The sequence below is a fragment of the Bos taurus genome, chromosome 27 (assembly GCF_002263795.3).
Source record: "Bos taurus isolate L1 Dominette 01449 registration number 42190680 breed Hereford chromosome 27, ARS-UCD2.0, whole genome shotgun sequence".
NCBI classification, from domain to species: Eukaryota; Metazoa; Chordata; class Mammalia; order Artiodactyla; family Bovidae; genus Bos; species Bos taurus.
The window spans coordinates 19,001,881-19,023,563 of record NC_037354.1 but is presented as its reverse complement, the minus strand read 5'-3'; the positions used below and the strand labels follow the sequence as shown (position 1 = coordinate 19,023,563).

The following is a 21,683-nucleotide window of genomic DNA, read 5'->3' as shown; positions in this document are numbered from 1 at the left end:
TCAAGTTAATGGTCTGTACCTGAGGAGGATGAGCTGGAAGGTCAGTGCAACAGGTGTGGGCTGTCGTTGGATTCAGTGGGTTATGCTTCCTTACACAGTGCCTGACATCAGCACATAAATTTCTGAATACTGGATGTGATAAAAGACAACCTACAGCTTTTTGTTTGTTGGAAGGAGAGGAGAAGTAGACCATGAACATGTTTTTCTGCCTCTAATTCTTCCAGTCATCCTGACACACGGAAGGAAGAAGGTGGAGACAGTCGGCAAACAAGAGCATGGTCTTCTATCCTGGTTGACTGTTTTGTTGTGCGTCTTTAGCCTGCTTTTCTATTTACTTTTATGAACCACAGACAGGGTCTTAGGAACCATCTGGTAGCAAGTTGAAGGGACCTAACATAATAGCTGGTTTAAAACTCAGTTGACCAACAGAGAGTCAGGTTCTAACTTGCCTCTGACCGCAGAAGCAACTGATGATCAGGCTGCAGAACTGGGTCTACTGACCTCCAGACATTGAAGTTTTCATCATGTCATCCCATTTTTCTGAGATTCTGAACAGGAATGGGTTTATTTTTCTCTTCAGTTACAGTGTTCTTCGGTTCTGTGACACCCGTTTGGTAGTTGCATTTTCTCTTTGTTGAAGTTCTCACTGTATTTGTCCATTGTTCTCCCAAGTTCAGCGAACATCTTAATGACCATTACTTTGAACACTCTGTTGGGTAGGTTATCTTTCTGCATCTCATTAAGGATTTTTCCCTGAGGTTTTTATCTCGTTCTTTTATTTGGAATATAGTCCTTTGTTTCTTCATTTTGCTTAACTCTCTGTGTTGGTTTCTATGCATTAGATAAAACAGCCACCTCTCCGAGTCTTGAAGGAGTGGTCTCATGTGGGAGATGAATCTTATGTTTCATCTCTGCCCTAGCTCTCAGCCATCTCTCAAATCTTTGTGATTGTCCAATCAACCTGTCCTATTTTTAATAGCTCTTAGGAAATGAGGGTGTGCCAAGACCTGTTAAGTGTCCCAAAAGGGAGGCTTTCAGGCAACACCTAGATTCAGATTGATTGGAATCTAAATCAATCTGGAATCAGCTAGACTGTCCGGCAACAACTTTTAAAGTATGTAAATGTATTCAGTCCAGTGTGACTGCATGCATAAATCCCCACTGGCCACTGCAGTCAGACAATATGGAGGTATCCTCTGGGTGACTGTTAAAAAAATCAGACAAGTGTATAAGCTTCTTTCTGGGAGATACAGGTGAGCTTAGTGAGGCCATGGGAGAGAACAGAAATGGTGGCAGCTGGCCCTCACTGTCTAAGAACGCCTCCATAGGCCTCTCTGCTGTGTGTTGTTGCTTAGTCCCCAAGTCATGTCTGACTCTTTTGTGACCCCATAGACAGTAGCCCTTCAGGCTCCTCTGTCCAAGGGATTCTCCAGGCAAGTATACTGGAGTGGGTTGCCGTGCCCTCCTTCAGGGGATCTTCCTGACCCAGGAATCAAACCTGCATCTCTTGTATTGGCAGGCAGATTCTTTACCACTGAGCTACCAGGTAGCTACCAGCTACCAGAAGCCCAGGCCTCTAGATGGGTGCCAAACCTGAAGCCTGCCCCTCAGGCCAAAGCTCCCAGAGGAGCAACTGGCCTCTTTCACAGAAAGACTGGGGGTGTGTTTCAGTCTGTGGTCTGTGCAGTGCCCCGGGGTGGTAGCCCACCCACAACTGTCTCTCCAACAGTTACAAATCTGTGGCACCCAAGAACACAGGCCTCCCTGGGCTCCAGAGCCGGGAGATCAAAAGGCACCCCCTGGGCAGCAGCCACAAGACCCCGGGTATCAGACGCAGGTGAAAAACCCTCTGGGCTATACTGTACTCTGGAGTGTGGCAGAGGGAGAGCATGGAGAGGGTCCCGTTGGCTGGGGTAAGGTGGGGAGAGTGTACAGATGCGCCCACATGCGGGAATCAGCAAAGAGGGAGCAAATTAATAGCACCTCCAGGAAAAGCAAAAGATGATGCCCCTCGGGCAGCAGGCCTGCAGACACGTGCTCAATTAGACGCTCTCACCCCTCAGGCTGATGCGTGAGGATTAGCACATGAGGCTCATTCAGGTCAAGTCTGGACACCTCAGGATGGGCTGCTTCTGCACTGAGCTCTGGGCAGGTGAGCCCCAGCCCTCGAGCCTTTTAAGAGCCATTTCTCAAATTGTAGCCTTGCGGGTCTTGTGGACTTGAACTCTGCTGGCTTTCAGAGCTGGATGTTTGGGGGCTCATCTTTCAGGTGCAGGTCCTAGAAGCTGGGCTGAGTGACGTGGGGTTTACACTTGGCTGCCTGGGAAGAAGCTCCAGGTTTTGCACTGCTCTGGGGGGTGGGGTTTAGGATGAGATGGTATCCCAGCCTCTCCTAGTGGCTTCAACGTGGGCCTTTTCTCATTTGCCGGATGGCTAGGGGCTGCACAGACAGTTTTTAGTTTTTTTTCTCCAGAGGAAATTCCTCCATTTGTAGCTGCCCAGGATCCTCCAACATGGCCATCTTGAACTGGAACCTGCGAGGTCATTCATTAACTTATATGCATCCATGTATTCACTCATATGCTTTGAAACCTTCAAGGAATCTACTATTAAGGATTTTTAATATGTTAATTAAGGGAACTAGATAAATTTGAGAGTTCAAAGGTTATGAAAGTATTTTTGTAGACATCTTTTTTTGGCTGTGCTGGGTCTTCAGTGCGGTGTCTGGGCCTTCTCTAGTTGTGGCAAGCAGGGTCTACTCTTTGTTGCGGTGCCTTGCTGTGGCGTGTGGGCTTCTCTCTGTGGTGGCTTCTCTTGCTGTGGAGCTCGGGCTCTGGAGCACATGGGCTCAGTAGTTGGTGGCACAAGGATTTAGTTGCCCCATGGCATGTGGGATTCTTCCAGACTAGGATCGAACCTATGTCCCTGGCATCAGCAAGTAGATTCTTAACCACAGGACCACGAGCGAAGTCCTTGTGTAAATATCTGATTGGAAGAATCATCTCATGATGAATTAAAGAAATCTAGGATATTTTGGTGCCTGTCTCTAACTTTTTGAGATTGATTTTATAGGAGATAATTTTATCCTTTTGGGAACCATTTTCAGAGGGAAAAGCTTGGAGGTGGAGAGGATCAACTGGATGCATGCTTTGCTCTCTTTCAGTAACTGTTGCTATGACACACACAAGCTGGTGTTCATGGGCATTCACTTGACATCTTTGTGGAGAACAAGTTTTTTTATTTCTCTGACAGTTATTCTAGAGCAAGTAAAAACAATACTGGTTTTCTGAAGCATTTCTTAAATCAACCCTTTTGTGTCATACAGGGCAACACCTTGTTATTAGAGAGGTTTGTGGAATACTGGGGTTCTCAATTAGCCTTACTAAAACACACACACACACACACTTTATTCTTCCAATGTATGTTGGGGAATAGTATCCACAAAATAACCTTTATAGTGAACCCGACTTCCTGAGCTCTGCTAATGCTGGCAGATCACATCTGGATAGAGACAAGGCTGGCGACGAGATGTCTCCTTCTCAATTCATGCAGTGAACTGCTTCATTGGAGGGGAAGGATGGTGGCAGCAAGATGGTGTAGAAGGACCTGTGTTTTAAAAAGTCAACCAGAAAAGAAGAGCTAGAAGTAGAAGCAAAGAGAAACAGCTACTAATCTTCTGAGTAGTTTGCTTTCTGGGGAAAAAGTTAACAGCTGTGTAAGTTTTATGGTCCTGTCCACACACTCAGAGGGCTTGCTGTTTCTGGCATTTGACGAGATTTGCACGCCCACGGTTCACTTGAGCTCTGTGAGTCTGTCATTTACAGCAGACATTGGAAAGAATCTGGCCCTCCTGGTGAAATCGTTTTGGTATCTAGATTCATCAGGTATACAGACAATAATTTTTGAAAAGATGCCCATGTAATGTGTTGATGGGGGAATTGAAAGGCTGAGCTGTCTGAGAAAGACTCAAAGGCAGAATGCTGGGAGGTGCTGAGTGTTAGCTCAGTCTCCTGGTAGGTACTTTTCATTCATTTCTCTCTAGCACGTGGTGTATTTGCTTTTGCTTTGTCAGAGAATTTGGTGCCAAGTGTGGGAAGCAATTATTAGGGTTGGTGACAATCCACATATGTGGAATTTTGAGGGCTTTTACAGATTTTATAGATTTGGTGCAGCTCCACAGCAAACTATAAAATCACTATTGCAGCTCAGAAGGTTGTAAAAGTTAAAGTACAAATATCTGAATTATGGGGCCCAGGAAAGCATGCAGGCAGCAGTTTAGTGACCGTGTTCATCAACATCAGGTAGCATTCTAGTGATTCACTTGGGTAAATACTTTTAGCAGCTTTTTGCCATTATAATTCCTTGAAGTAGACTGATAATTTTATTTTCACACTTGGTGATGACATATGGACCAAGGTTATGTAGGGCTTCCCAGATGGTGCAGTGCTAAAGAATCTGCCTGCTGATGCAAGTGACCCAGGAGATTCAGGTTCGATCCCTGGGTTTGGAAGAATCTTTGGAGAAGGAAATGGCAACCCATGCCAGTATTCTTTCCTGGAAAATTCCATGGACAGAGAAGCCTGGCAGGCTACCGTCCGTGGGATTGCAGAGTTGGGCACCACTGAGCACACACACAGACAAGGTTATGTAACAGACAGACAAGGTTTCTAATAGGGTAAGTAGAGCGAGATCTTCACTTTTGAGATAAAGAAGTTGGTGTATTTTATTAGTTATATTATTAATAGTTACATTATTTTACATACTTTACTAGTTACATTATTTTTTGGTCCTTATTTTGTTCTATTTTTGAATTTGAAGTCTGTTATATATTGATAGAAATGGGTTAAAAATATCAAATTCTGCCATGCATCTGTACATTTTTGTTCAATACATTTTGGGACACTTTTAGTTGGCATATTAAAGTTTATAAATATTATGTCTTTCAGTTCAGTTCAGTTCAGTCGCTCAGTCGTGTCCGACTCTTTACGACCCCATGAATCGCAGCACGCCAGGCCTCCCTGTCCATTGCCAACTCCCGGAATTCCCCCAGACTCACGTCCATCGAGTCAGTGATGCCATCCAGCCATCTCATCCTCTGTCGTCCCCTTCTCCTCCTGCCCCCAATCCCTCCCAGCATCAGAGTCTTTTCCAATGAGTCAACTCTTCGCATGAGGTGGCCAAAGTACTGGAGTTTCAGCTTTAGCATCATTCCTTCCAAAGAAATCCCAGGGCTGATCTCCATTAACATAATACAATGCTCTCTTAACTTAAAATATTTTTAAGACTATGTTGCCTGAAGTGATATTGCCAAACCTGCTTTCCTTTGGTATAAGTTTGATTAGTTAAAATGTACTCAGCCCTCAATTCATTCTATTTCAGCTTTCTATATGTCTCTAGTAAGCAGCATCTTATTGGGCTGTGCTGTTGGATTTTATTTTAATTCAAATAAGACGCTGCAAATGGAGGTAGACGAATTTAGGCCTTTAATATCCAATGCAAGTTTAAGGTGTTTAAACTCACGATTGCCTGTTGTCTTTCCTCTGTGTGGCTTTGTAGATAGAGACTGCGAGCAAAGCTAAGAGATGTGGGAATGGAGCTGGGACGTCTCTGAGCTCCACATGGAGTCTTAATTGTGATTAGCAAGGGGCCAGGTGCTCGCTTGTTTTGTCTGCAGGATTATTGCACACACGTCACATTATGTTCACGCTCTTGTACTTTCTTACTCACTTCACACCTTCACATCTCACATACTCTCGCATGTTTTACATTTTCTAGCTCCATAGCATTTAAAACTTAGCATTGAGGGGTGACCGACACTTCCTGTGTAACCTGCTGAGCACTGTTAAGTGACTGCAGGAGAGCAAACCCTTTGAGACCCCAGATTCAGAGAGAAGTGGAGAAGGGTTGGGGAGCTGATGCCTTGGAGAATTCCATGCGCGTCTGGGTCTGGCATCTTGGCAGCAGAGGGTGAGACGCTGGCATGTGCATAGAGCAAGACGAACACTTATTTTCCTCCTCACTTCTGTAACCAGTAAGCAGTGCTTTATCACTACCAGCTATTCCATGGACTAAAATGTTTTATTTCTATGTAATAAGGCAGACATTGCACAGTTTAGCTTACATATTTAAAAAATAATATTCATCTGTCTCAAGGGGGTACCTGTTCATTTTTACTGAGGATAATTGTACCAGCAATAGTAGCTACCATTTGCTGAGTTTCTTCAACATGCCCACCACAACACTGCACTTAGGGTACATTATCACCAGCTCTTGTAATCTAGGACAAGTTTTTATTTCCAGCTGATAGCTGAGGAAACTGAAGCTCATACAGCTAACAGACACCAGAGCACCCAGTGTTTAGCTTGAAGTCCTAGGTCTTCCTTGTTCAAGGAGGGTCCCATCTGGGTCACTGTCTGTCATGAACCAGGTTAGGACATAGCTTGGGTTAGAGAATCTGCCCTGTTGGGGAAGCCTTTCTCCTCTCCTGTTCCTCATGGGGAAAGCACTAGAACTGATGAGTAGCATGGGTTTGTGGTCTCAAAAAGTGAAAGTGTTAGTAGCTCAGTCATGTCTGACTCTTTGGGACCCCATGGACTGTAGCCCTCCAGGCTCCTCTGTTCGTGGGATTCTCCAGACAAGAATACTGGAGTGGGCTGTCATTTCCTTCTCCAGGGGATCTTCCTGACTCAGGGATCAAACCCAGGTCTCCTGCATTGCTTGTGGATTCTTTACCATCTGAGCCACCAGGGAAGCCCGTTTGTGATTTATTTTTTGCCTTTCTAATATGAGCCTGAGAGGAAGCCTGTAGATGAGGGTTAATCAGCAGTCTGGAGGCTGGTGTCAACCGTTTACAAGAGTTGCTGAGGACATTAACTGCACCTGGAGATTTTGGACCTGCGGGACATTACTGTGGGCAGAGGGGATGAGGCCACTACTATTTGGGAAGCTGAACTTGGATGTTGCTGCTCCTTCCAGGGAAAAAGCAGACAGGAGAGTGGTCTCGGCAAGGTGCTGTCCAGGCAAGGCTGAGTGAGCAGCTGGGGCCACTTTGGGCCAATTTGCTTTGAGCTCCTCACTCTTTCTACAATATCACACTGTTTTCATGTTGTTTGGTAGGTTTTATTTTTTAATATCTCAGTGGGAGAATGTGTGTTTTGTGAAAGAAATGACCAACCGGTAGAAAACTTTTAATCTGTAATAAATCTTGGCCAGGTTTGAGTGAATGGCCTCCAAGGAAGGACTATTTAGAATAGAACTGGACAAAGTGCTAAATAATATACTGTCCAGCAAATCTACTGCCCTCAAGGGAGAGAATCGAATGACTCAGTATCGGTTTTCCATCTTCAGTTTCAATAACCTGATGTCAGGATCCAACTGCAGAACATTCGGGCTGCCTCAGTATGCTCCCCATGTCCCAGGTTCCTCTTCTCATGATCCCTTTTCCTCTGTGATGTCAACCCCAAGGAGCTTAACGAGTACACACACGGAAGTCTTTCTAATAGTGCTGTGAAGTGAGGGGAGTATAGTGATGTGCCAGAGAAATAAAATTGAATTTGGACCACACAGAGATCAGCCATTAACACCAAAGACTGAGTTTTAGTGGTTGCGTTTCTCCCCAGTTGTATTGAGAAATAGTTAATATTCATCACTATATAAATTTAAGGCATAGAGCATGATGGTTTGATTTACATATAGTGTGAAATGATTACCCTAGTAGGTTAACATCCATATTCTCCTACAGATACAAAAAAAAAAGAAAAAACAAGAAGAAAAAAAATCCCTCTTTATAGGAGAACTTAGAATTTATTCTCATAACAACTTTCCCATGAATCTTACAGCTTTACTCTTATAGCTGCTATAGTTATTGTGTAGTGCATTGGATTCCTAGGACTTGTTTATCTTATAATTGAGTTTTTACTTTCTGACACATTTCCTTTGATTCTTCCACCCTGCTTCTAATAATCACAAATCTGATCTTTGTATTTATGAGTTTTTTTTTTTTTTTTTTTTTTGAGATCCCACATTTAAGTGATATTGTATGTTACTTGTCTTTCTGTATTATCCCTGGTGGCTCAGATGGTAAAGAATCTGCCTGCAATGCAGGAAATGTGGGTTCAATCCCTAGGTCTGGAAGATCCCCTGGAGAAGGGAATGGCAATCCACTCCAGTGTTCTTACTTGGAGAATTCCATGGACAGAACCTGGCAGTCTATGGTCCATGGGGTCATAAAGAGACAGCCACACACACACACACACACACACATATTATTTCATTTAGCGTAAAGCCTTCAAGGTTATTGTTGTAAATGGGGTATTTCCTCATTTTCTGTGACTGAATTATATATATCTCATAACTTCTTTATACATTCATTGACTAGCCCTTAAGGTGTTTCCAAGTCTCGGCTATTGTAAATAATGCTGCTATAAGTGTGCTGTGCTTAGTCTTTCAGTTGTGTCCAACTCTGCGACCCCATGGACTATAGTTGGCTAAGCTCCTCTGTCCATGGGGATTCTCCAGGAAAGAATACTGGAATGGGTTGCCACACCCTCCTCCAGGGAATCTTCCCAACCCAGGGACTGAACCCAGGTTTCCCACATTGCAGGCAGATTCTTGACCTTCTGAGCCACCAGGGAAGCCCATGAATACTGGTATGGGTAGCCTATCCCTTCTCCGAGGAATCTTCCTGACCCAGGAATCAAACTGGGGCCTCCTGCATTGGAGGTGGATTCTTTACCAGTTAAGCTACTAGGGAAGCCTTGCTGCTATGAATATGGGGGTACAAATATTTTTTTGAGTTATGTTTTTGATTTCTTTAAATATATTCCCTGAAGTGGAACTTCTAGATCATATGGTAGTTCTACTGTTAATTTTTGAGGATACCTCATGCTGTTTTCCAGAGGGATCCCTTGTGGCTCAGATGGTAAAGAGTCTGCCTGCAATGTGGGAGACCCAGGTTCGTTCCCTGGGTCAGGAAGATCCCCTGGAGAAGTAAATGGCAACCCACTCCAGTATTCTTGCCTGGAAAATCCCATGGATGGAGGAGCCCACGTGGTCACAAAGAGTTGGACACAACTGAGCAACTTCACTTTCTTCTTTCTTTTGTGTTATTTTCCAGAGTGCCTGTACAGTTCCACCAGCAGTGCACAAAGATTTCCTTTTCTCCACATCCATGCCGGCATTTGTTATCATTTGTCTCTTTGATGTTGGCCGTTTTAATGGACGTGAGGTGATATCTCATTGTGGTTTACATTTGCATTTCTCTAATGACTAGCGGTGATGAGGATCTTTTCATCTGCCTGTCACACTTTTCTAAATCTGTTTTGGAGAAATGTCTATTCAGGTCCATTGCACATTTTATAGTTGGGTGATTTTATTTTTGATATTAGTTGTATGAGTTCTTTACATATTTTGGATATTAACCCCTTATCAGACATGTGGCTTAAAATACTTTAACCATTATGTTGTCTTTTTACTTTTTAAATCGGAATCTTTGTATATTTTTATGATACGTCCTTTGTATTAATGTGGCTGTTTGTGGGTGAAAGGAGTAAGAGAATGAGCTTTTTTGTTCACTATTCTAGGTGTTTCCAAGACTTGCTGTATAATCAGTGCCTTTATGACATTTCCTTCTTTTATGGAAGTAGTTTGTTTCCAGTACATCGGAGCATTCAAAATTAGGCTGAAAACAGCAACTCTAGTGATTTTCTAGCAGCAAGGAACTTGTTCTTTGATGGCGGGGAAATTCTGGAGGGTCAGGAAGGAAGGTGTGTTCTGAGGTGGAACTTAGGGGAGGAAATGTATCAACTTACAGATCCTGGGTGCAAAACCAAACTGGTCTCTATTCTAAATGAACAACTAGTTTCTTTTTTTTTTTTTTTCCAGTAAGTCCGATGACAATATGAGTAACTTGGAATAGAGAGAGGGAAGGATGGTAGGTAAGCCTACTATACTTTCTAGCAAGTGGCCCTAGCCAGCTTCACTCTAAGTTTTAAAATTTACATTTTAAAAATTCTTTTAATCTACTGTTCTAAAGAAGTTTCTGAGCATGTATTTTGGAATATCCAGATTACCTGGTGCTGGAATGGGAAAGGGGATGTTCAGATGTTCACACACTTCGCCAGGGCTCCAGCGTTCTGGGAGGAAAGGTGCTGGGTGATCTCTATTTGCACCAGTGTTCCTTGTGACTTTTACTCAATGGTCTGAGTGGAGATCCTTCATCCTGTGCCCTTTTTAGGGAAGCAGGAGAAAAAAAAGATCTTCACAGGTGGCGCCAGTGGTAAAGAGCCTGCCTGCCAACGAAGGAAACATAAGAGATGTGGGTTCAATCCCTGGATCGGAAAGATCCCCCGGAGGAGGGCATGGCAACCCACTCCAGTATTCTCGCCTGGAGAATCCCCATGGACAGAGGAGCCTGGTGGGCTACAGTCCATAGTGTTGCAAAAAGTTGGACACGACTGAAGTGACTTAGCATGCATGCACAGGAAATAAAAATCAGGCTCCTTTTTTATATGAAAGGAAAGATTTTCCAGCTCATTCCATCTTTACTGTCTGCGAATCTCATTCTGATATGTGTTCTGGTATGTACTTAAACACTGACATCTTTCTATTAACTTTTATAAATGGCTGATGATGAATAATGGCTCCCACTGCCCCAGGGTAGACTACTGAGAAAATTTAAAATTAGTCTTCTGGTCTCATCTTTGGTTAGTAAAACCAAATGCTTGTGAACAAGTTCAATTACAGTTTAATACATTATTGCTCTAATGATGTTTTGCACTGATTATTTTTATAACAACTTCATAGTTTATATTTACAAGAATATTGTGAAATTAGAGTACAAAGTTTACATACGTATACTCCTCACCATGTCCCTTATCATTAATATATTATTCTATTACATTATTGTGGTGCCTCTATTATAGTTAATACATTATCATTAACTAAGTCCATATTTTATTTATGTTTACTTAGTTTCCACTGAGTGTCATTTTTCTGTTCCAGGATCTCATGTAGGACACCATATTACTCTTAATTGTACACATTATGTTACACTTGACACTAAGTTGCCAAATCTCTTTAGTCACCTCTTGGCTATTTCTTAGGCTTTCTTTGCTACACGTGACTTTGAAAGTTTGAGGAAGACTGATCAGGTATACTGTAGGATGCCCCTCTCTTGGAATTTCTTTCATGATTAAACTGAGATTAAGGATTTTGGGAAGAAGGCAATGGCACCCCACTCCAGTACTCTTGCCTGGAAAATCCCACACATGGAGGAGCCTGGTAGGCTGCAGTCCATGGGGTCGTGAAGAGTCAGACACAACTGAGCGACTTCACCTTCACTTTTCACTTTCATGCGCTGGAGAAGGAAATGGCAACCCACTCCGGTGTTCTTGCCTGGAGAATCCCAGGGACGGGGGAGCCTGGTGAGCTGCTGTCTATGGGGTCGCACAGAGTCAGACACGACTGAAGTGACTTAGCAGCAGCAGCAGCAATGTTAGAGGTAAAGTGCTATAGTTTCCATATTGTATCAAGAGTACATACTATCAGTGTGACATCACTGTTGATGTTGACCTTGATCATCTGGCTAAGGTGGTATTCGTCAGGTGTTCTTAGTCTTCTTTTCTCTCTTTCCATAGTGTACTCTTTGGAAAGAAGTTATCTTGTACAGCACACACTTAAGGAGTAACTGATTCTCACCCTCCTTTTGCATGAGGTTGTTTTATGTTACACTTAGATTCTTTTGTCATGGATTGCTTAGCATTAGTGGGCCCCCAGCCTCCTAAGTGATTTAAAAATATTTGCATACATTAAGGTTTATTCTTTGTTCTGTGAAATTATACGCTCTATTTTGCTGCTCTGCTAAGCCATATCTGACTTTTTGTGACCTTTTAGACTGTAGCCTGCCAGGCTCCTCTGTCCATGGGATTTTTCAGGCAAGAATACTGGAGTGGGTTGCCATTTCCTTCTCCAGGGGATCTTCCTGACCCAGGATCAAACCCACATCTCCTAGGTCTCCTGCATTGGAGGTGGATTGTTTACCTGCTGAACCATTGGGTAAAATTCTATGGTTTTACAAATGCAGAACATCATGTATCCACCATTACCATATCAGAAAGTTTCCCTGACCTAAAACTGTCCTCTCTGATTTGCCTATTCAACCTTCCCAAACTCATGGCAACCACTGATCTTTTCACTGTTGTTTTCACTTCGCTAAGCAGAGCTGTAGTTTTGCTTCTTCCAGGGACTTCCCTGGTGGCTCAGATGGTAAAGAGTCTGCCTGCAATGTGGGAGACCTGCATTCGATTCCTGAGTTGGGAAGATGCCCTGGAGAAGGAAATGGTAATCCACTCCAGTGTTCTTGCCTGGAGAATTCCAAGGTCAGAGGAACCCGGAGCCTGGCAGGTTCATGGGTTGCAGAGAGTTGGACGTTACTGATTAACACACACACACAGTATGTAGCTTTTTCATATTGGTTTATTCTACTTAGCAATATGCATTTAATGTTCATCAGTATCATTGGGTATGTTGATAGCTCATTTCTTTTTATATGGAATACTATTTTCTTGTGTTAGTATACCACAGTTTGTTCATTCACATATTGAAGGACATCTTTGCTTCTAATTTTGGAAATTATGAATATACTGAATAAACATTTGCATGCAGATTTTTGTGAGGACTTAAGTTTTCAAACCAGTTGGGTAAATATCTAGAAGTGTGATTGCTGGATCATATGGTGAGACTATGTTTAGCTTTGGAGGAAACTGACAAGTTTTCTTCCAAAGTGGAATTACCATTTTGCATTTCCCCCAGCAATGAACGAGAGTGCTTGTACATGTTTGCATGTTTTTTTCCAGCAATTGGTGTTTTAAGGCTTAAATACTTACCCATTCTAACAGGTATATAGCTCTTTTAATCTATTTTTCACTGTTTCAATTTGTAATTCTCCAATGATATGTGATATTGACAATTTTTTTTCACATACTTATTTAGTATCTGTGGGCTTCCCTGGTGGCTCAGATGGTAAAGAATCCACCTGCAATGCAGGAGACCTGGGTTCAGTCCCTGGGCTGGGAAGATCACGTGGAGAAGGGAATGATAGCCCACTCCAGTATTCTTGCCTGGAGAATCCCATGGACAGAGGAGACTGGTGGGCTGTAGTCCATGAGGTCACAAAGAGTTGGACATGACTGAGCGACTGCACAGCACAGCATTTGGTATCTGTATAGTTTCTTTAGAGAGATATGTTTAGATCTTTTCACACTTTAGAATTGGGTTGCTTGTTTTCTTATTGTTGTATTGTAAGAGTTCTCTGTATATTTTAGATATGTCCTTTTTTCAGAAATGTGTTTTGCAAATGTTTTCTCCCAGTTTGTGGTTTGTCTGTGATACTGTTTTTCAATGTATTTTCACACTCTAATGGGATACTTGGTGAGGAAAAGAAGTGAGTCGATTGTAATGTCTCTATGTGAAAATGCTCAACCTACTCCCTCTAGGAATTTATTTTTCATTGGCTTTCCAAAGGCATTGTTCTTTTCAAAGTCTTATGCACAGTGTAAGAAAGATATTATGAGCAGATATCAGTACCCAAATATGTAAAGAAAAAGTGCATTTAAAAAAATTTGATTCTCCATGTTGAGTTGATTTATAGTGCTTTCCAGGTCTACTGTATCCTTCTACTTTTCCATCCATTCTATTAATTTTTGAGAGTTTGATATTGAAACTCCAACTAAAAATCCTAATTTGTTTACTTAAAAAATAATTGTAATATATAATGGAACTGTATATTTTGTATTTTCCAAGTTTCCTATAAATGTGCTATCATACTTTCATAATTTAAAAAAGAAAAAAAGAGAAAGGTAGAAAGAAACAGATAAAGTTCATTTAATTACTGTATGTTTAACCCAATTTAAAAAATTTGATTCTCACAATGACCCTGTGATGTAGATGAGGCGGGTGTTTGTAATCATGTTTATTATCAACTTTGATAGGAAAGTTTTGAGATAAGGAGACACCCAGGAAAATAACATGATTTGCCCTGAGTTTCACAGTCAGCAAGAGATGAAGCCTTGACCACACTTCTTTTTTTCTCCTGGCCCCAGATTCTCTTACCTGTGTCACACTAGCTGCTGCTGCTGCTGCTAAGTCGCTTCAGTTGTGTCCAACTCTGTGAGACCCCATAGATGGCAGCCCACCAGGCTCCCCTGTCCTTGGGATTCTCCAGGCAAGAACGCTGGAGTGGGTTGCCATTTCCTTCTCCAATGCATGAAAGTGAGAAGTTAAAGTGAAGTCGCTCAGTCTTGTCTGACTCTTAGCGACCCCATGGACTGCAGCCTACGAAGCTCCTCCATCCATGGGATTTTCCAGGCAAGAGTACTGGAGTGGGGTGCCATTGCCTTCTCTGTGTCACACTAGAATTCTGTCCAATTAATGGGAAACCATTATTGCTTTGGTTTAAAGTGCAAGCTCATGGATAATCCACATAGGTAACCATTTATTTTTCTGATGCATTTGATCTTTGGCTGAGTTGGATAAATAACTTGTTCAAAATGGAATGAGCTAAGGTGCATCCTGAACTTTTAACTCCATCTTTGCTTTCATGATGTTTTGCAGCCTCAGTTATAGTCTATCATCTGATTCTTCCAGAGAATCCTTTGTTGGATGCAGTGTTTTAGTACAGATAGTCCTTGGCATTTACCAATGTTTTCTTTAAAAGTTTGGGAGGAAAATATCTGGTATTTAACCAATTTGAAAACTGAAAGTTCCTTTAGGGCAGGATTTCTCAAACTTGGCGCTGTTGTGCTTTGGGCCAGATATTTTTTTTGTTGTGGAGGGCTCTTGTGCATGGTAGATACTAAGCAACATTCCAGGATTCTACCCAATACAATAGATGCCAGTAGCATCCCTCTCAGTTGTCATAATGAAGAATGTCTTGGATACTGCCAAATGTCCCCTTGTGGGGAGGAAACACTTTCTGTCAGGCTCTACTGCTCTAGTTTTAAACTGTTCAGTGAACAGTGATTTAGCCAGCAGTAGATTCCCTGGTGGCTCAGACAGTAAAGAATTTGCCTGTAATATGGGAGACTGGGGTTCAATCTCAGAGTTAGGAAGATCCCCTGGAGGAGGAAATGGTAACCCACTCCAGTATTCCTGCCTGGAGAATCCCATGGACAGAGGAGCCTGGCGGGCTACAGTCCATAGGGTCGCAAAGAGTCAGACATGAACTGAGTGACTAACTCATTGACTAACACACACACACAGATCATATTAGGTTAATGTCAAGAAGATACTGATTTTATAAGCTAGCAAAATTCATTGTTCTATATTTTTATTACCTTATTGGTATTGTAATTTAGTATTGTTGTAGTTGTTTAGTTGCTCAATTGTGTCCAACTCTTTTGCAACCCCATGGACTATAGACCGCCAGGCTCCTGTGTCCATGGGATTTCCCAGCAAGAATATTGGAAAGGGTTTTGCCATTTCCTTCTCCAGGGTATCTTCCTGACCCAAGGATCAAACCCGCATCTCCTGCTTGGCAGGCAGATTCTTTACCACTGAGCCACCTGGGAACAGATTCTTTTAATTTAGTATAGCAAAATAAAAAACATTTTATTCAAAATTGTGAATAAAATGGAAGGAATAGGGCTAAACTAGGGGAGGGTTAGGAAGGATGACATGGAGGTCAACTATGGGTTAAATAAATTTTTGGCAAGGTTAAACAATTTTATGGCCCATGGAAAAGTTCCTTATAGGAGCATCTTTTGCCTTTTGTCTTTCCATTGTAGAATCATGGAATTTTATTGTCTGTAGGGCCTATAGTGATGAAGTAGTAAGTGCTAGAACAGAATAAAGGGTGAAATATTATTGTTGGATCCAGTTTCTATTTTAACACAGTCTATTACTCTGAGTACTATAATATACATACTTTAATTATAGAAAATCTATAATTCATTATGAGCTTCCCTCCTAGCTCAGTTCGTAAAGAATCTGCCTGCAATGCAGGAAACCTGGGTTCAATTCCTGGGTTGGGAAAATCCCCTGGAGAAGGAAATGGCAACCCACTCCAGTATTCTTGTCTGGAGAATCCCATGGACAGAGGAGCCTGACAGACTACAGTTCTTGGGGTCGCAAGAGTTGGACACGACTTAGCGACTAAAGCACCACTACCATAGTTCATTATAGCATTAATTATAGCATAGACATAATCTAGGAATTACACATTATAACACTTGAATATTGAATTTAAAAATTGTCCCTCTCTGAAACTGGGACCCCTAGAGAAATGGCCGATTCTAGAGCTAGGGCAGGGAAAATTCATGAGCCTGGAACATTTTGTGGTAAAAGGAAGGGGAAAAATGAGAAGCAGGGCATGTCAAAGGAACATGGGCGCTGAATTCTAAGAGTTACCAGTATCCAGAGCTGGAACAATTGAAGCAATAAAAATAAATAATAAATACTATTTAATTACAATCTGAACAATACAATATTTATAAATTCATATTGATATAGAAATAAAGGATTGAATGAATATTTAAGTGGTAGAGAAGTGACAAGTCTTTATTACAGAAAAATTCCAAATAGTAAATGTAGAAAGAATGAGGGAAATGGAGAAAACACCACTAGCATGCCACAGTAATAATTGCTGCAGACAAGATTCATGGATGAAAGCTAAAATGAATGGCTGAAATATTAAGGAGCAACAGAATATTTGCTCAAAAAAATTCTCCCCCAAATATTCATTAACTACTGTTGTGAATTTAGTACATGTCTACAAATTTTTGGTACTTCAGTTCAGTTGCTCAGTCATGTCTGACTCTTTGCGACCCATGGACTGCAGTACTGGCCTCCCTGTCCATCACCAACTCCCAGAGTTTACTCAAACTCATGTCCATTGACTTGGTGATAACATCCAACCATCTCATCCTCTGTTGTCCCCTTCTCCTCCCACCTTCAATCTTTGCCAGCTTCAGGGTCTTTTCAAATGAGTCAGTTCTTTGCATCAGATGGCCAAAGTATTGGAGTTTCAGCTTCAGCATCAGTCCTTCCAATAAATATTCAGGACTGATTTCCTTTAGTATGGACTGGTTGGATCTCCTTGCTGTCCAAAGGACTCTCAAGAGTCTTCTCCAACACCACAGTTCAAAAGCATCAATTTTTCAGTGCTCAGCTTTCTTTATAGTCCAACTCTCACATCCATACATGACTATGGGAAAAACCATAGCTTTGGCTAGATGGACCTTTGTTGGCAAAGTAATGTCTCTGCTTTTTAATATGCTGTTTAGGTTGGTCATAAGTTTTCTTCCAAGGAGCAAGTGTCTTTTGATTTCATGGCTGCAGTCACAATCTGCAGTGATTTTGGAGCCCCCCAAAATAAAGTCTGTCACTGTTTCCATTGTTTCCCCATCTATTTGCCATGAAGTGATGGGACCGGATGCCATCATCTTAGTTTTCTGAATGTTGAGTTTTAAGCCAACCTTTTCATTCTTTTCTTTCACTTTCATCAAGAGGCTCTTTAGTTCTTCTTCGCTTTCTGCCATAAGCGTGGTGCCGTCCGCGTATTTGGGGTTATTGATATTTCTCCCAGCAATCTTGATTCCAACTTGTGCTTCAGCTAGCCCAGCATTTCTCATGATATACTCAGCATATAAGTTAAATAAGCAGGGTGAAAATATGCAGCCTTGACATACTTCTTTCCCAATTTTGAACCAGTCTGTTGTTCCATGTCCCATTCTAACTGTAGCTTCTTGACCTGCATACAGATTTCTCAGGAGGCATGTCCGATGGTCTGGTATTCCCATCGCTTGTAGAACTTTCCACAGTTTGTGGTGATCCACACAGTCAAAGTCTTTGGCATAGTCAATGAAGCAGAAGTTTTTCTGGAACTCTCTTGCTTTTTGATGATCCAACAGATGTTGGCAATTTGATCTCTGGTTCCTCTGCCTTTTCTGAATCCAGCTTGAGCATTTGGAAGTTCACGGTTCACGTTACTGTTGAAGCCTGGCTTAGAGAATTTTGAGCATTACTTTACTAGCGTGTGAGATGAGTGCAATTGTGTGGTGGTTTGAGCATTCTTTGGCATTGCCTTTCTTTGGGATTGGAATGAAAACTGACCTTTTCCAGTCCTGTGCCCACTGCTGAGTTTTCCACATTTGCTGGCATTGAGTGCAGCACTTTCACAGCATCATCTTTCAGGATTTGAAATAGCTCCGCTGGAATTCTATCACCTCCACTCGCTTTGTTTGTAGTGATGCTTTCTAAGGCCCACTTGACTTCACATTCCAGAATGTCTGGCTCTAGGTGAGTGATCACACCATCATGATTATCTGGGTCACGAAGATCTTTTTTGTACAGTTCTTCTGTGTATTCTTGCCACTTCTTTTTAATATCTTTTGCTTCTGTTAGGTCCATACCATTTCTATCCTTTTATAGAGCCCATCTTGGCATGAAATGTTCCGTTGGTATCTCTAATTTTCTTGAAGAGATCTCTAGTCTTTCCCATTCTGTTGTTTTCCTCTATTTCTTTGCATTGATTGCTGAGGAAGGCTTTCTTATCTCTTCTTGCTATTCTTTGGAACTCTGCATTCAGATGCTTATATCTTTCTTTGTCTCCTTTGCTTTTCGCTTCTCTTCTTTTCACAGCTATTTGTAAGGCCTCCCCAGACAGCCATTTTGCTTTTTTGCATTTCTTTTCCATGGGGATGGTCTTGATCCCTGTCTCCTAGGTAATGCAAATTACAACATATCTGAGAGAAGAACTTTCTAGGCAGGAGGAGCTGGTAGAGCTGAGATTATAGTGTACACACTTGTCTTTTGCCTTCCTGAGCAAGCAAGCAGGTCATCGTGGCTGCAGCAGTGAATGAGGGTGGAGTTATAGGAGAGGAGGTTGGACAGGTGTGGGAGACAGACCGTGGAAGCCTCGGAGGCCATCCAGAGAATGCTGTCTTTTATGCTGAGTGGGGAGCCATGGAGAGGGTGTTGAGCAGAGGAGTGATGTGATAAAACTTAATTGTCTCCCCCTTGGGCTTCCCTTGTGGCTCAGCTGGTAAAGAATCCACCTGCAATGCAGGAGACCTGGGTTTGATCCCTGGAAGATCCCCTGGAGAAGGGCAAGACCACCTACTCCAGTATTCTGGCCTGGAGAATTCCATGGACTGTATAGTCTATGGGGTCACAAGCATACATGACTGAGCAACCTTCACTTGAGGCATGTAGGGTCATAGTTCCCAGACCGGGGATAGAACCTGCGTCCCCCTGCAGTGCAAGCTCAGACTCTTAACCACTGGACCACCAGGGAACTCCCCAAACTAGTTTTATTTATTTATTTATTTTTGATTATAAATCTATATAGTTTTATTAAGACAAAAAACTGACAGTGTTGATATGAAGTTTACATTTAAACAACTTTTCACAAAAACCTAACACATGCCTAAAAATTACAATGGAGTTCTAGATGCAGATCAAGTGATGTCAACAACTGATGGATCTCATGACTCAAGACAGCGTTTTGGATTTTAGTTAGTTCTTAGGATTAAAAAATTTGTTTTGTTTTAAAGTGAACCACTACCCCAGTATGAATATTTATCTTCTCCTGAGACCAGGGCTTTTGAAATCATTCAACTCTTGAACTTGTGCTGTCAGTGACTGAACCCTGCCACCAATGGTTTCAAAGTTCAAAAAACAGAGGCTCCAAGAGTTTTCCACCCTATGAGCACCGGCCCTTGTCTTTCCCTACTCACTTACCTCCTATACCACTCTCTGCCCTTCCCTAAATACTTCACCAGTGGCTTGGATGGAGAAGCTGATATTTGTAACTTCACAATAGGAAAAGAAAGGGTCTTCTTGTCAGTTTCATGAGTAGCACCTCTAAGACAGAATGATCTGCCTGTGTATACACTCCAATAAGACTTATCCTCCTCAACCAGTTTCCATCCCCCAAATGGCAGCTTTGGTAGCTTCTTATTCCTTTGTTGGGAACAGCATTAAGCTCAGGCAGGGAATACCTTGGCTTCTAAGTTTCAGGCATTCACAGCTTTTAAACAGTCTCTCACAGTTCTCATTTAGGTTGCCAATGACATTTTTTGAAAGGATACAATATTCTGAACACAGAACCCAATCATCATTAGTTGTTCTTTCCTTTGTTTCACCATTTCCCCAAATTTCAACAAAAATGATCCTAACCCATCTCCCTTCTTTCCCACCCCACCCCACCCACCCCAAATAATACACCAGTAATAGCCAAAAACTACACACATGCTACGCTGTAAAAATGCAGAATTAACACTATCGGGAAGAAGGCTGTGTGGGTTGTGGAGATGCTCTTTGAAGATCTACAGTACCTCTTGCTCTCCCACATCCCATTCTACGTTTTGTCCTTCACAGAAGGCCCTTTGCTTTTTTTTAAAGCAAAGTTCAGAACGGGTTGCCTTGAAACACTGACCCTCCTTCCCCTCCACCGGGATGGGTGTGCAAACTGTACAGCATGGAATGGCTTTGAAGCCCTTGGGCTGCTGTAGGGCACAGAAACTATACTGGCTCTTCAAAGGACATCTTCTCAAGCCACCTTTATGGTGTCAAGACAAGGAGAACTCCTTCTTTCCCCACTTGAAACCCACAGTCAGATGTGACAGGGGCTGGTATTCAAGAAAGTTAATTCTTATCATCTTTTTTGTCATCATCCTCTGAGGGCTAAGAATGCCACGTCAGCCTTTCCTCATAGAAGGATATGACAACCTGCGGGCACTTGGCATTGGCTTCCTTGGCAGGGACCAGATCAGCCTCATCAGAGTTCTTCCATTTCATTAGGAACATGAGTTCTCCACTGGAGTCCGTAGCTCCAATAATCCTCTCTGGTTCCAAACCCCGGGCAAAGCCTCGTGGCTTTTCTGACTCTTCTTTCTTCTTTTTTGGTTTGCTCTCCTCCCCCTTATCTTCCGAATCAGAATCAGCTTTGCGTTTGCCTCCCTCTGATTTATCTGTCTCGTGTGCTGTTTTCTGTGACTGCAGAAACTCAGCAATGAGGTCAGGGCAATCCAGGTTCTCTTCTGGTTCCCATGTGTTATCCTCATCTGAGAACCCCTTCCACTTTAGGAGATACTCCACTTTGCCCTTTACCACTCGACGGTCTAGAACTTTTTCCACCACATACTCTTCTTCCTCTTCTTCTAGCACCTCCTCCACTTTCTTCTTGTTTTGTTTTTTCCCCATAGTGCCCGCCAGCTCTCTGGTATAAAGGATGACGCTGCTCAGAGCAGCGCCCACAAGCCCAAGAGGAATTGGTGTCACGCTACTGGCGGGTCTTGTCCGGCCGGCCGGGGGAGTGGAGACCAGAAAAGCAACAAGCCGGGTGACCACTGTCGAGCCCCCTCACTGAAGCGGCGTACCGCAGACCCCTGCCAACGGCCCTCCCCTCAGACGAACAAAAAAGACCCAAACTAGTTTTAAAGTGATATTTCTGACTGTGGCACCTGGATAGACTGCAGGAGTAAATTGTAGAAGCAGTGAAACCTACTGGAGGCTAGTACAGTATCCGGGTGAGAAATGATGGCTGCTTGAACTAAGCTGTAGCTCTGCAGGTGGTAGCAAAGTCAAGTTCTGGTGGGATCAACAGATTTTGAAAAGTGGGATCAACAGATTTTTCCTGAGGAATTGGATATAGTGTATGAGAGGAATAAGAGAATCAAGAATGA

At 42.5% G+C, this 21,683-nt stretch overlaps 1 long non-coding RNA gene and 1 pseudogene across 1 annotated transcript in view; one reads left to right on the top strand and one right to left on the bottom strand.

Annotated features, from left to right (window-relative positions):
* Window positions 1–21,683, top strand: part of LOC107131907 (uncharacterized) — a 236,116-nt gene that overhangs the window by 188,017 nt on the left and 26,416 nt on the right. The window lies entirely within an intron of this gene.
* On the bottom strand, window positions 20,355–21,379 carry LOC781220 (chromobox 1 pseudogene; annotated as a pseudogene).